The sequence below is a fragment of the Pelophylax lessonae genome, assembly GCF_965119305.1.
Source record: "Pelophylax lessonae genome assembly, chromosome: 10".
NCBI classification, from domain to species: Eukaryota; Metazoa; Chordata; class Amphibia; order Anura; family Ranidae; genus Pelophylax; species Pelophylax lessonae.
This window is the reverse complement of record NC_138777.1, coordinates 212,815,067-212,830,491: the sequence shown is the minus strand read 5'-3', so window position 1 is coordinate 212,830,491 and position 15,425 is coordinate 212,815,067. Positions and strand designations below refer to the sequence as shown.

Sequence of the window (15,425 nt, the reverse complement as noted above, 5' to 3'; positions counted from 1 at the left end):
CTGACACCAATAATGGGCCACTATTCCCCCCACTGACAACAATGATGGGCCACTATTCCCCCCACTGACACCAATGATGGGCCACTATTCCTCCCACTGACACCAATGATGGGCCACTATTCCTCCCACTGACACCAATGATTGGGCACTATTCCTCCCACTGACACCAATGATCGGCCACTATTCCTCCCACTGACATCAATGATGGGGCACTATTCCCCCCCCACTGACACCAATGATGGGGCACTATTCCCCCCCACTGACACCAATGATGGGGCACTATTCCCCCCCACTGACACCAATGATGGGGCACTATTCCCCCCCACTGACACCAATGATGGGGCACTATCCCCCCCCCCCCCACTGACACCAATGATTGATTCTGTATACGACATGAAATGTATATACATATACTGTACAGTGATAGATTCTATATATTAGCTAGTATACCCCCCCAGTGATTTACATCTATTATTCTATATGATATAAAAGTTATGTACAACCCTAGGGATTGATTAGTGACAGATTGTATATTATTTTGTGTGCACCCCCCAGTAATTGATCGGTGATTGATTTTATAGAATATTTGTACAACCCCGATGATTGATTTTAAATAATATTTCTGTATACTCCCAGTGATTGATCAGTGATAGAATTATATATATATCACCTATGTACACCCTCTGAATGAGTTATCCTATATAGCATTTATGTACACTTTCCAGTGATTGATTGGTTATTGATTCTGTATAAATTCATATCTGTACACCCCCAGGGATTGACTGTGTAAAACATTATCTACATACATCCCAGTGATTGATTAGAGTAAGGTACTATATATCATCTATGTACACCCCACAGTGAATGATCAGTGATAAGTTGTATATATACACTGCTCAAAAAAATTAAAGGAACACTTTGAAAACTCATCAGATCTCAATGGGGAAAAATCTCATGCTGGATATCTATACTGGTATGGACTGGGTAGTGTGTTAGGATCTATACTGGTATGGACTGGGTAATGTGTTAGGATCTATACTGGTATGGACTGGGTAATGTGTTAGGATCTATACTGGTATGGACTGGGTAATGTGTTAGGAATGAAAGGATGCCACATTGTTTGATGGAAATGAAAATTATCACCCTACAGAGGGCTGAATTCAAAGACACCCCGAAAATCAAAGTGAAAAAATGATGCAGCAGGCTAGTCCATTTTGCTGAAATTTCATTACAGCAACTCAAAATGGTACTCAGTAGTTTGTACGGCCCCCACGTGGTTGTATGCATGTCTGACAACGTCGGGGCATGGTCCTAATGAGACGACAGATGGTGTCCTGGGGTATTTCCTCCCAGATCTGGACCAGGGCATCACTGAGCTCCTGAACAGACTGAGGTGCAACCTGGTGGGATCTGATGGATTGAAAAATAATGTCCCAGAGGTGTTCTATTGGATTTATGTCAGGCGAATGTGGGGGCCATTCAATGGTATCAATTCCTTCATCCTCCAGGAACTGGCTGCATACTCTCGCCACATGAGGCCGGGCATTGTTGTGCATCAGGAGGAACCCAGGACCCACAGCACCAGTGTAGGGTCTGACAATGGGTCCAAGGATTTCATCCCGATTCCTAATGGCAGTCAGGGTGCCATTGTCCAGCCTGTAGAGATCTGTGCGTCCCTCCATTTATATGCCTCCCCAGACCATCACTGACCCACCACCAAACCGGTCATGCTGAACAATGTTACAGGCAGTATAACGTTCTCCATGGCTTCTCCAGACCCTTTCACATCGGTCACATGTGCTCAGGGTGAACCGGCTCTCATCTGTGAAAAGCACAGGGCACCAGTGGTGGATCTGCCAATTCTGGTGTTCAATGGCAAATACCAATCGAGCTCCATGGTGCCGGGCAGTGAGCACAGAACCCACTAGAGGACGTTTGGCCCTCAGGTCACCCTCATGAAGTCTGTTTCTGATTGTTTGGTCAGAGACATTCACACCGGTGGCCTGCTGGAGGTCATTTTGTAGGGCTCTGGCAGGGCTCACCCTGTTCCTCCTTGCACAAAGGAGCAGATACCGGTCCTGCTGATGGGTTAAGGACCTTCTATGGCCCTGTCCATTCTCCTAGAGTAACTGTCTGTCTGCTGGAATCTTCTCCATGCTCTTGAGACTGTGCTGGGAGACACAGCAAACCTTCTGGCAATGGCAAAGATTGGTGTGGCTTCCTGGAGGAGTTGGACTGCCTGTGCCACCTCTATAGCAGTGGTCCTCAACTCCGATCCTCAGGGCCCACTAACAGGCCAGATTTTAAGTATTACCTTGGGGAGATGCAGACTAGAGTACTGCAATCACTGAGCAGCAAATGATATCACCTGGGATGTATTTCAGTTATCTTGCAAACCTGGCCTGTTAGTGGGCCCTGTAGGCCAGGGTTGAGGACCACTGCTCTATATTGTCCAGGTATCGCCTCATGCTACCAGTAGTGTCGCTGACCCTAGCCAAATACAAAACTAGTGAAAAACAGTCAGAAAAGAGGAGTAGGGAAAAGAAATGTCGGTGGCCTCAACCTGTAAAACTATTCCTGTTTTGGTGGTCGACTAATTGTTGCCCATCTAGTGCACCTGTTAATTTCATTAACACCAAAGCAGCTGAAACTGATTAACAACCCCCTCTGCTACTTAACTGACCATATCAATATCACAGGAGTTTAAATGACTTGATGTACTGCTACTAAAAAGTGTTCCTTTATTACTATTTTTCTAGCAGTGTATATATATGTACACAATCAGTAATTGATCGGTGATAAATTGTATATAAAATATATCTATGTACACCCCCCCCCAGTGATTGATCAGTGACAGGTTGTAAAAAAATATATACTATATATGTGTGTGTGAACACCCCCCAGTGATTGATCAGTGATGGGTTGTATATAATAATATATATATATATATATCTATATCTATGTACAGCCCCCCCCCCCCCCCAGTGATTGATCAGTGACAGGTTGTAAAATATACATATACATATATATAATGTGTGTGTACACCCCCCCCCCCCCCCCCGTGATTGATCAGTGATGGGTTGTGTATATATATATATATATATATATATATATATATATATATATACATACATACATATCTATGTACACTCCTGCTCCAAAGTGATTGATCAGTGATAGGTTGTATATAATATACATATATATCTCTATGTACATCCACCTCCCCCCAGTGATGGAACAGTGACAGATGTCCCGGGTCACGTGAGCCCACACTGATACATGACATCCTCTCAGTGATACATTGTATATAAATTGTATCAGCGCTCCTGCTGGGCACACACCGCACTGTGTTCCCTCTGTGCCCCGGAGCTGCACCGACAGGAGCCGCTCCTCTGCCTCCAGCCCGCTTCCCGTCACCCCCCTCACCTAGCTGCCGCTCTCCTCCATTGTCCCTGCGGCCTCCGCCGGCCACACAGACCCACCGACTGGCTGTGGTCGCCACTTCCGGGGTCGCTGCTGGGATCGGCTCTTTCCGGAGGCGCAGGCGGCGCCTCTCGGCAGAGTTCGGACGTGATCTCTGTACGCACGCGCATAACCAAATGAGCGTATGTGCGGCCATGTTGGTTGAAGGCAAGTTTGCGTCGATGGGAGCTGTGTGGCAGTCATGTTGGTTGAGGGCAAGCTTCCGTCTGCGGGTGCTGCGTGTCCGCCATGTTCGTTGAGGGCAAGCTTCAGGTGAAGGGTTGGTTCAGGGCAGGGCTTTCGTCAAAGGGTACTGTGCGGCTGTCATGTTGGTTAAGGGCAGATTTGTGTTTATGAACTCTGAATTAGGAATGCTTGAAACTAGGGTTTCTACCTCATCCCTTTAACCAGTTCTAGACCGGAAGATTTGCCCCCTTAATGACCAGGGCATTTTTTGCGAATTGGCACTGCGTTATTGTAACGGACAATTGCGCGGTCGTGCGACACTGCACCAGAATAAAATTGATGTTGTTTTTTTCCCTACAAAGAGCTTTCTTTTGGTGGTATTTGATCACCTCTACGATTTTTATTTTTTGCGTTATAAACAAAAAAATTTGACAATTCTGAAAAAAAAAACAATATTTTTCACATTCTGCTACATAACATTCCCCGCCAAAAAAATGTAAAATCCACATTTTTTTTATCCTTTTAGGCCAATTTGTATTCTGCTACATATTTTTGGTAAAAAACGATTGCAATAAGCGTATTTTGAATGGTTTGCGCAAAAGTAATTGCGTCTACAAACTAGGGGAAAGATTTATGTCATTTTTATACATTTTTTTTACTAGTAATGGCGGCAATCTGCCTTTTTTTAGCGGGACTGCGACAGATCGGACCCATAACTGACATTTTTCACACTTTTGGGGGGACCAGTGACATTACTACAGTAATCAGTGCTATAAATATGCACTGTTACTGTAATAATGACTCTGGCAGGGAAGGGATTAACTTAGGGGTGATCAAAGGGTTAATTGTGAGCCCGGGGGGTGTTTTCTAACTGTGGAGGGGGAAGGACTTGTGAAATGACCATAGAGACCTGTGATCCTATATAGAAGGATCGCAGGCGCTCTGCGTTCACTTCAGATCACTTCAGTGCGTGACTTTAATGGACAATTGCACGGTCGTGCGACGTTGTACCCAAATTAAATTGATGTGCTTTTTTTCCCCACAAACAGAGCTTTCTTTTGGTGGTATTTGATCACCTGTGCGATTTTTACTTTTTTGCGCTATAAACAAAAAAAGAGCAACAATTTTGAAAAAATAACAATATTTTTCACATTTTTTTATATGAAATTCTCAAAAAAAAAAAATGTAAAAATCTAAATTTTTTTAACATTTCAGGCCAATTTGTTTTCTGCTACATATTTTTGGTTAAAAAAAAATCGCAATAAGCGTATTTTGATTGGTTTGCGCAAAGGTTATTGCGTTTACTAACTACGGGAAAGATTTATGTCATTTTTATTGTTTTTTTTTTTTAACGAGTAATGGCGGCGATCTGCGATTTATTTTGCGGGACTGTGACATTGCGGCGGACAGATCGGACCCTTGACTGACATTTTTGACACTTTTGGGGGTACCAGTGACATTACTGCAGTAATCAGTGCTATACATATTCACTGTTACTGTAATAATGACACTGGCAGGGAAGGGGTTAACTTTATTAGTGATCAAGGGGTTAAGTGTGTCCCTAGGAGCGTGATTCTTTCTCCCTCTCCAGCGGGAGATCGCGAGTGGCCGGCGGACATCGGAGCCGCCGGTCACTCGCGCGGGGATGTCAGGGAATGAGTGGGGGCGGGAGCGCGCCTCCGGCGGCGCGCGCTTGCCCCTAGAGGCTCGTGGGCGAGTGACGTACCGGTACGTCACTTTGCCCAGGAGCGGCTGACCGCTGCAGTATATAGTCGTGCGGTGGTCGGCAAGTGGTTAAGGTGGTAATTAACCACTTGCCGACCGCTCACACGAGCTCTACTGCGGCAAAGTGGTTAGTTATCGTCCAGCGACGTAGACCTACATCGCTGGACTCCTCCCCTTGTGGTCGGCATGCGCACACCGCCGGAGGCTCGCTCCCGCTGTTTTCAGTCACAGCGGGAGTCGGGCCAGGCGAGGAGCGGCGGTGATCGCTGCTGCTCTTCCCCGATCGTCGGGGAATCGAGTTTGGAGATCCACCCGCTTTGTTTACATCTCCTAAGTGACAGGCAGGGTCAGATTTCAGGGTTCAGCATAGCTGAACATGCGATCTGTCCCTGTGTCACACAGTCACCTCCCCCACACACGTCAGTAAGCACCAGGCATACATTAACCCCTCCCTCTCCAATAAAATTAACCCCTTCCCTGCCAGTGTCATTTTTACAGTAACAGTGCATATTTATAGCACTGATTACTGTAGTAATGTCACTGGTACCCCCAAAAGTGTCAAAAATGTCAGTCAAGGGTCCGATCTGTCTGCCGCAATGTCACAGTCCTGCAAAATAAATCGCAGATCGCCGCCATTACTCGTTAAAAAAAAACCACCAAAAATGACAGAAAACTTTCCCTTAGTTAGTAAACGCAATAACTTTTGCGCAAACCAATCAAAATACGCTTATTGTGATTTTTTTTTACCAAACATAGGTAGCAGAAAACAAATTGGCCAAAAATGTAAAAAAAATTTGATTTTTACATTTTTTTGGGGGGGAATTTCATAAAAAAATGTGAAAAATATTGTTATTTTTTCAAAATTTACGCTCTTTTTTTGTTTATAGTGCAAAAAGTAAAAATCGCACAGGTGATCAAATACCACCAAAAGAAAGCTCTGTTTGTGGAAAAAAAAGGACGTAAATGTCGTTTGGGTACAGCGTCGCACGACCGCGCAATTGTCAGTTAAAGTTGCACAGCGCCGAATCGCAAAAAGTGGCCTGGACGTAAGACAGCAAAATCCTCCGGTGGTAAAGTGGTTAAACTTACTTAGTGCCTTATCTGCATTATATCACCCTCAGAACCTGTGTAATTCATATGTGTCCTGGATTAAGGCCCCTTTCACACATGCCGCTCCATCGGCGAAACTCTGTTTTTCTCAGCGGGGGATCCATCCGCCGATCCCCGCTGAGCAGACTGATGGCAGTTCTGTCTCAGCGCTGTGTGCGGAGACACAGCTGTGTGGTCCACGCTTTTCTCTATGGGGGAACCGGATGAGAATGGACCGTCTGTCCATTCTCATCCGATCCGCCAGACGGATGGAAAATTGGGTTTCTATCCGCCCGAATTTGACAGATAATATTGGATCGGATGTCAGCAGACATGTCTCCGCTGACATCCGCTGCCCCATAGAGATGCATGGGTTGACCGTTCAGATCCGCCTGAAAAACTGACAGGCTCCCACCGCCCTTAAGGGTGATCCCACGGCGAATCTGCCACTGGGACTACTCTTATGTGAAAGAGGACCGCTGGCAGTTTAAAAAAAATACTGGGGTTATGGCAACTGGCCTGGCCTGGTCATTAAGGCGGTAAAACCTTTCGGAGCTGAAGTGGTTAAAGCGTAACTCCACTTTGTTGAGAAAAAAACATTCCCCTCTGGGTGATCTCTGTACATTACAAGGATTATAACAAACTTTGTAGCAGATTCCGACCTTTTGTTATTCTGAAGAAATCATTGTTTGTTCCTCTGCGCTGAGTGGATCTAATGGGAGTGGTTTCATAATTATCTATCAGCTGCGGCAGCTGCAGAGCTCTGATGAGGAAATCTGCTGGGCTTGCATCCCTTTAGACGTGTTCCTATTGGGAGTATCTCACCAAAAATACATTTTTTTTTTTTTTTTTAAATTGCCAAAAATGACATTTTTGTTGCAGGGGATGCCAGAAATCTGACTTGTATCTTAGTGCAGACTTCTGGGAAAATTGGTAAGCCAATCACACAAGCAGGAATTGATGTTTCTGGGGTGTGGTCAGTATACATTCTGTGTACAGAACAGCTCCAGGTCGCCATATTGCATTGCATTTTCAGAAAATTATAACAGCTGCAGATTGAAAAGGAAAGGAAATTTTTAATAACATTCAATTACAATATGATTTGTGTCACAATTGTATACGATATATTGTTTTTTCTTTATTTGCAATTTTTTTTTTCCCACGAAAGTGGAGTTACCCTTTAAATATTAGAGGGGAGGGGGGGAGCTGCAGCGGCCGTCAATGTTGTTTCAAAGGTCGATGAGAGCCGCCTACAGAGGATTCAATAAACAACGAGAGCTGTGCAGCCATCGGACCGACATCCGCAGCTACCACTGCCAGGTACAGCCGATCGGCTAAAAAGCAATCTATCTAATGGCAGCCATACCCGATTCGACTTTTTTTTTGTCCAACTGATCTGCAATTTGATCAGAGCAATTGAATCTGCAAAATATTGAATAGCCATAACTTCCCTTCTGATCGATTTAGACTAAATTTAGATCAAACTGAGTCGATTAGCCGTGGCGGTAAATTATTGATCATTTCACAGCACCGAGATATCATAAATACCATTGATCAAATGATGAGATTACATGGTGGAAATAGAAATGCGATCGATGAGTTACGATCGTAAGTTACAATCAAAATCCACTTTCCCGTGTGTTGCATATAGATCATATGGGTGGTCGATTATAGATCGATTATTTCCGATCGGCAGAGATCAATTTAAAAAGAAGTCAATCATTTATCGAAGTGTGTATGGCCACCATAAAGTTTTTTTTTTTTTCAAGTGTTTGCACATTTTTGCCCACATTTGAGGGCCTGTTCACATGGGACATGCTGCGAGAAACCCGTGTTCTATGCGTGTTTCCTACACTGCGTTCCAATCGCTCTAGGTGTGCGAGCTGCTGCAGGTGTCAATCGGTTCCTATCAACACTCCAAATTTAGATAGATTAGATGTAGATCGCAAATGCAGTACGTTTCCCTGCACCGGATCGCTTGGTACCACAGCAGTATGTGTTCTGATTGAAGTGCTTTTTAAAAGCAGAGCACGCACTACTTTTGGCATGATCCTGTGCGATTTCAGCCCCTCCAGATTATTGTGCACTGAATCGCACAGGAATGCAGAGCAGGCTCCCACGTGATCTAAGTGCGAACCAGCACTAAGCCCCAGTTCACATATGTGCGATTGCGGAGATCGCATGTAATTCGGAGCACACTGCTCCTAAATTACATGCGATCTTATGTGCAGTGCGAATTTCAGCCATACACTTTGTATGGCTGAATTCGCACCGCATCCGCAATAAACTCGCACATGAGACTTTTTTTTATCCGCAGCAGAATCGGATTGCATAGAGGTTCACACTCTAGTGCGATCCGATTCTGTGCGAACTTGCAGATCGCACTGCTATATGCGATCTGATCTGGGGGCGTCGTTAACTTTCAATTGACACCCCCAGCGTATCGCATATGGCAGTGTGAACTGCTATATGCGATCTGATCTGGGGGCGTCGTTAACTTTCAATTGACACCCCCAGCGTATCGCATATGGCAGTGTGAACTGCCAGGGGTGCGGATGCGATGCGGGATCACGCTGCATATTCGCAGCCTTCCCGCATCGCACAGATGTGAACCGGGAATCAGGCTTGATCATTTTTATGTGAAACAAGAGATGGAGACAGCGCTCAATATTATCTATCAGTGAATCTAATATTCAACAATCAATCTTAACCACTTTACCACCGGAGCATTTTGCTGTCTTACGTCCAGGCCACTTTTTGCGATTTGGCGCTGTGCGACTTTAACTGACAATTGCGCGGTCGTGCGATGTTGTACCCAAACAAAATTTACGTCCTTTTTTTCCCACAAACAGAGCTTTCTTTTGGTGGTATTTGATCAGCTGTGCGATTTTTACTTTTTGCGCTATAAACAAAAAAAGAGCGTTTATTTTGAAAAAATAACAATATTTTTAACATTTTTTTATATGAAATTCCTCCCAAAAAAAAATGTAAAAATCAAATTTTTTTTAATTTTTGGCCAATTTGTTTTCTGCTACCTATGTTTGGTAAAAAATCACAATAAGCGTATTTTGATTGGTTTGCGTAAAAGTTATTGCGTTTACTAACTAAGGGAAAGATTTCTGTCATTTTTGGCGTTTTTTATAACGCGTAATGGCGGCGATCTGCGATTTTTTTTGCGGGACTGCGACATTGCGGCGGACAGATCGGACCCTTGACTGACATTTTTGACACTTTTGGGGGTACCAGTGACATTACTGCAGTAATCAGTGCTATAAATATGCACTGTTACTGTAAAAATGACACTGGCAGGGAAGGGGTTAATTTTATTGGAGAGGGAGGGGTTAATGTATGCCTGGTGCTTACTGACGTGTGGGGGGGGAGGCGACTGAGTGAGTCAGGGACAGATCCAGGGTTCAGCTATGCTGAACACTCCGATCTGTCACTCCCTGTCACTGAGGAGATCCGCCCGCTCTGTTTACACAGGCGAGCGGATCTCCAAACTAGATCCCCCGACGATCGGGGAAGAGCGGCGGCGATCCCTGACGCTCCTCCCCTGGCCCGACTCCCGCTGTGAATGAAAACAGCGGGAGCGCGCCTCCGGCGGCGCGAGCGCCGCCTACAGGGGGAGGAGTCCAGCGACGTAGGTCTATGTCGCTGGACGATAACGAGCCACTGTGCCGCAGTAGAGGCACAGTGAGCGGTCGGCAAGTGGTTAATATACAAATTAGATTAAGTTAAATTAAATAAATATATATAAACCACAAATCACAATTAATAAATAGATTAATGCTAGTAAATGAGTTTCCCCAAGTGTTATAACATAAAGTTACTGTGCAAAAATTGTATAAATTGCAAAAAAATTACAAAAATCAATTAAAATATAGTCCTTTTATCTTCAAAGTGCAAGTGCAATGTGCAACAAATAAATCTAAGTGATTTAAGGTGCTTTGTGTTCAGCGAAGGTGCATCCTTCATGCAAATGAGGGAAAGAGGAATCCGTCACCAGATGCCCAGCTCACTTACCAAATGACCCCTTGGGGTCTAGCATAGGTAAGTGGTATCTACAGGAATTCCCGGTATCTCTTCCAGACTTTCGTCTCCCCGCTATCTTTATATCCGGGAGTCCTTCCACTGTATAAGGAGGGCTTGATATGGATTCTGCTATGTACCCCGTTCAGATCGTAAATTATGATTTCAATATGCCATAAGAAGACAAAGGAAGCTCATGGTGTAGTATGTAATGATTCCCAGATTTGATAAAAAATTTAGTCACTTACATTACAGTTTGCAAGAAACAGCTTCAATGGAGTAGCGCCGCAGCCGGTTTGCTTTCCAGAAACCGGAAGTGACGTAGGGCGTAGCACGGGACCCGGCGCGTTTCGTCATCCAACGTATGACGTCATCAGGGATTACGGATTTTTAGCTGATGGAAAGCTACTGTAGTTACTAGGGGGTGCGATATAAACTCACCGGCCACTTCATTAGGTACACCTTGCCAGTACCGGTTTGGACCCCCGTTTGCCTTCAGAACTGTCTTCATTCTTCGTGGCATAGATTCTACAAGGTGTTGGAAACATTCCTCAGAGATTTTGCTCCATAGTGACATGATAGCATCACGCAGTTGCTGCAGATTTGTCAGCTGCTCATCCATGATGGGAACCTCCCGTTCCACCACATCCCAAAGGGGCTCTATTGGATGAGATGTGGTGAGTGTGGAGGCCATTGGAGTACAGTGACCTCATTGTCATGGTGAAGAAATCAGTGGTGAGATGATTGGAGCTTTGTGACATGGTGCATTATCCTGCTGGAAGGAGCCATCAGAAGATGGGGACACTGTAGTCATAAAGGGATGGACATGGTCAGCAACAATACTCAGGTAGGACGTGGTGTTTATACGATGCTCAGCTGGTACTGAGGGGCCCAAAGTGTGCCAAGAAAATATCCCCCCACACCATTACACCACCACCACCAGCCTGATCCATTGATACAAGGCAGGATGGATCCAGGCTTTCATGTTATTTACACCAAATTCTGACCCGACCATCTGAATGTCGCAGCTGAAATTGAGACTCATCAGACCAGGCAACATTTTTCCAATCTTCTATTGTCCATTTCTGGTGATCCTGTGAGAATTGTAGCCTCAGTTTCCTGTTCTTAGCTGACAGGAATGGCACCCACTGTGATATTCTGCTGCTGTAGCCCATCTGCTTCAAGGTTGTGCATTCAAACATGGTATTCTGTGTACCTTGGATGTAATGAGTGGTTATTTGAGTTACTGTCGCCTTTCTATCATCTCAAACCATCCTGGCCATTCTCATCTGACCAACATCAGCAGGGAATTTTCGCCCTGGTTTGCGCAAAAGTTTTTGCGTCTACTATTTATGTCATTTTTATTGTTTTTTTTTTTTTTGTACTGGCGGCGATCTGCGATTTTTTGTGGGACTGCGACATTGTGATGGACAGATCGGACCCCTAACTGACATTTTTGACACTTTTTGGGGGGGACCAGTGACATTACCACAGTAATCAGTGCTAAAAATATGCACTGTTACTGTACTAATGACACTGACAGGGAAGGGGTTAACACAGTGGGTGATCAAGGGGTTAAATGTGTACTTAGGGGCGTGTTTCTAACTGTATGGGGTGGGGCTTATGGAATGACCATAGAGACCTGTGATCCTATATAGAAGGATCACAGGAGCTCTATGATCATTCCAGGGAGAAGGATGGTCAGATGTGTTTACAACAGCTGACCGTTCTTCTCCCTCAGCGGGGAGCGATCGCGGGTGTCAGGCGACAATCTGAGCCGCCTGCCCCGTACATTGGATTGGGGGCGGGCACACGACCGATGTAGATCTACGTCGGTTTGCGGAGGAGGGGCTGCCGCAGTAAATCGGAACTAGTTAACCGGACCCTTTCCCGATTCTCCATCCAAAAACATCCAACTGTGCGTCTGCAGCAGCAGCAGCCGGCGGGAGAGAAGGGAAGCTGGCAGCGCTGCGGGGGAAGGGGGCACACAGGGGGGGGGGCTCGGACAGCAGATGGAAGCGGTGTATGTACTAAAACCAAACCTCCTACAGTGCAGCTGGAGGAAGAAAGAGGAGGAGAAGCTGGCAATGCTGCAGGGGGAGGCAGAGGAGGATCGGTGTCTGCACTAAGACAGTACAGCCGGTCCTCCTACTCAGCAGGTGCCGGGCCCCCCTTTTGCACTGATGGGACCCGGGCCCAGTACAGGAGGGCAGGCAGTACTGCCTTATCAGCGGCCCTGCCGGGCAGGTAGGTAGTTTGCTTCTATGTGTAAAAATAAGTAAATTGTTAAAAGTCCAGTTATGCGCAACAATTCCCGTGGGGTCCATCTGCTATACACAGGAAGGAGCTCAGGATTCTGGTAGTATTGTTTATGCCGGGAGGTCTCTTCCTGGAAATCCACTGGAAGATCAGCACACAGAAGTGACTATTCTCACCGCGGGGACTGCATAGGACCTGCAATGAGAAGGACTTTGCTGTTTGCTGTTCTTCATACAGAGAGGACCAAGGAAAAGGTGACGGTGTGAGAGGTATCAGCCATGACAGGTGAGTTCGCTGCTCCCCCATCAACACCTACAAACTGCTCACACTAACATCCCCTCCCCCAACCCTCTGCTCAGGGCCATCTTACCGAATGGGCACACTGGGCAGTTGCCCGGGGGCCCTACCTGCCCAGCAACCCAGCCCCAGCCAAGCATTAGTCCTAATTCCCTTGGGCATACCACCGCCGAACTTAGCAGGTGGCAAGCGCCTGTCGGCCCGGCGCTGCTGTCAGGCCACTTGGGCCGTGGAGGGGGAGCCCACAACTGCAGGAATGCCTGTCCGCCTCCACGGGAACAGGAACACACAGGACTCCCATCCGTGTGTGTTCACCAGACTCAGCCACCGAACTTGGAAGCTGTCATTAGCCTGGCACTACTGTACCAATAAATATCGCCTTATCGATAATTTACATTTTTATTCTCGTGGGTGATTGTGTAGGTGGGGCCCCAGTGCAGTGCATTGCAAGGGAGCCCTTTAACCGCTTGCCGACTGCTCACAGTATATTTACTGCGGCAGTCAGCCCCTCACAGGCAGAGTGATGTAGGTCTACGTCGCTAGCCTGTGAGGCTCTGGGGAGCGAGCGCCCGCCCGCGGAGGCGCGCTCCCGCGCGGTCACTCGGCGATCGTCGGGGGAGAGGGAGAAAGTCAGGCGGCTAGTGTAAACAAGCCACCTGTCATTCTCTTTGGTGCAAAAACACTGATCACACGGTTCTACAATGTAGGACCGTTGATCAGTGTCCCTACAGCTCAAGCCACAGCCAATCACAGTAAGAATCACGCCCCTAGGGACACACACAGCCCCTCCCTCTCAAATAAAGTTAACCCCTTCACTACCAGTGTATTTTTACAGTAACAGTGTAACAGTGCATATGTATAGCACTGATTACTGTAGAAATGTCACTGGTAACCCCAAAAATGTCAAAACTGTTATTTAAGGGTCCGATCTGTCCGCAAAAAAAAATCGCAGATCGCCGCCATTACGCGTTAAAAAAAAACAACAAAAATGACAAAAATCTTTCCCTTTTTTAGTAAACGCGATAACTTTTGCGCAAACCAATCAAAATACGCTTTTTGCGATTTTTTTTTACCAAACATATGTAGCATAAAACAAATTGGCCGAAAATGTTAAAAAATTTAGATTTTTACATTTTTTGGGGGGGAATTTCATATAAAAAAATGTGAAAAATATTGTTATTTTTGCAAAATTTACGCTCTTTTTTTGTTTATAGCGCGTGATCAAAAAATCGCACAGGTGATCAAATACCACCAAAAGAAAGCTCTGCTTGTGGGAAAAAAAGGATGTAAAATTTGTTTAGGTACAGCGTCACACAACCGCGCAATTGTCCGTTAAAATCACGCAGTGCCGAATCGCAAAATACCCCCTGGTCGTTTAGCAGCCAAATCCTCCGGGGCTTAAGTGGTTAATGCTCTTAAGATGCCACTGCCCCTGCTAAAGTATGAAGATTCAACATCCCTATGATGAAGCCACGAGACTACAAAGAAGAACATTTTCCAAATAGGTACAGGTAAGAAAAAAAAAGTGTTGTCACCCTATAACAGAAAGTGCCTGAAGGCAGGGCCGGATTAAGAGCATCATGGGCCTGGTGCTGAGGATTTTTTGTAAATAAATGAAGTAAAAAACGCGAAAAAAGTTTGAAAACAAATTACTTACTTTAACCAGTTTCGGACCACCGTTCGCAGTTTTGCTGCGGCAGGCAGCCCCTCCTGCGCGAACCGACGTAGGACTACGTTGGTCGCGTGCCTGGTGCTAGAGGGCGCGCTCCCACCCCCACTAGCCAGCGGGAATGCCGATGCACGGGGCAGGCGGCTCCGATTGCCGCCAGCCACCTGCGATCGATCCCCGGTGAGAGAGAAGGACGGGCAGCTGTTGTAAACAGGGACGGACTGACCTTTCGGGCACTCGGGCACTGCCTGAGGGCCCGGGGTCAGGGGGGCCCATAGGAGGCTCAGTCCGCCCCTGAAGGTGCCCACAGCTTCTCCTGCAAAATAGAACATTTATACCCTGAGGAAGCACGGGACAGTGGACTATGGAATCCTTGCCGGTGGTTGATGCGGCTATCAGAGGAGCGAGTGAGGATGGATCAGTGAGCGATCATAGAGCCGTCAGCTGTGTAGAGATGATGGCAAGGACAGGAGCTCTGGCCACCTCTCCCTCTGGGGAATTCAGCTCAAGGGCGGGGCCGCACATCACTGCCTCGGGCGACAATGGGTGAGGAGAAGCTGGAAGCTACAGAGTGCAGAGTCGAGCAGAGTCATCTCGGAGCTTGCCAGCCTGACGTGCCTTGTGTGTAGCAGCAGGTCAGTGTGTGATAATGACAGCAGTTTAGTGTGTTCTGTGTGTCTATAATCACCAGTCAGACTATAGCCTCATA

At 46.2% G+C, this 15,425-nt stretch overlaps 1 protein-coding gene across 2 annotated transcripts in view; it reads right to left on the bottom strand.

The window, feature by feature from the left end:
• ZDHHC7 (zDHHC palmitoyltransferase 7) overlaps positions 1-3,557 on the bottom strand; it is a 46,254-nt gene extending 42,697 nt beyond the window's left edge. Inside the window, exon 1 of one of the 2 annotated variants that reach the window (XM_082270427.1) lies at positions 3,427-3,557. The gene's annotated coding sequence lies outside the window, so the exon portion shown is untranslated. The remainder of the gene's footprint in view (positions 1-3,426) is intronic. The other variant, XM_082270428.1, reaches the window with a different exon arrangement.
• Positions 3,558-15,425: the final 11,868 nt, after the last annotated feature.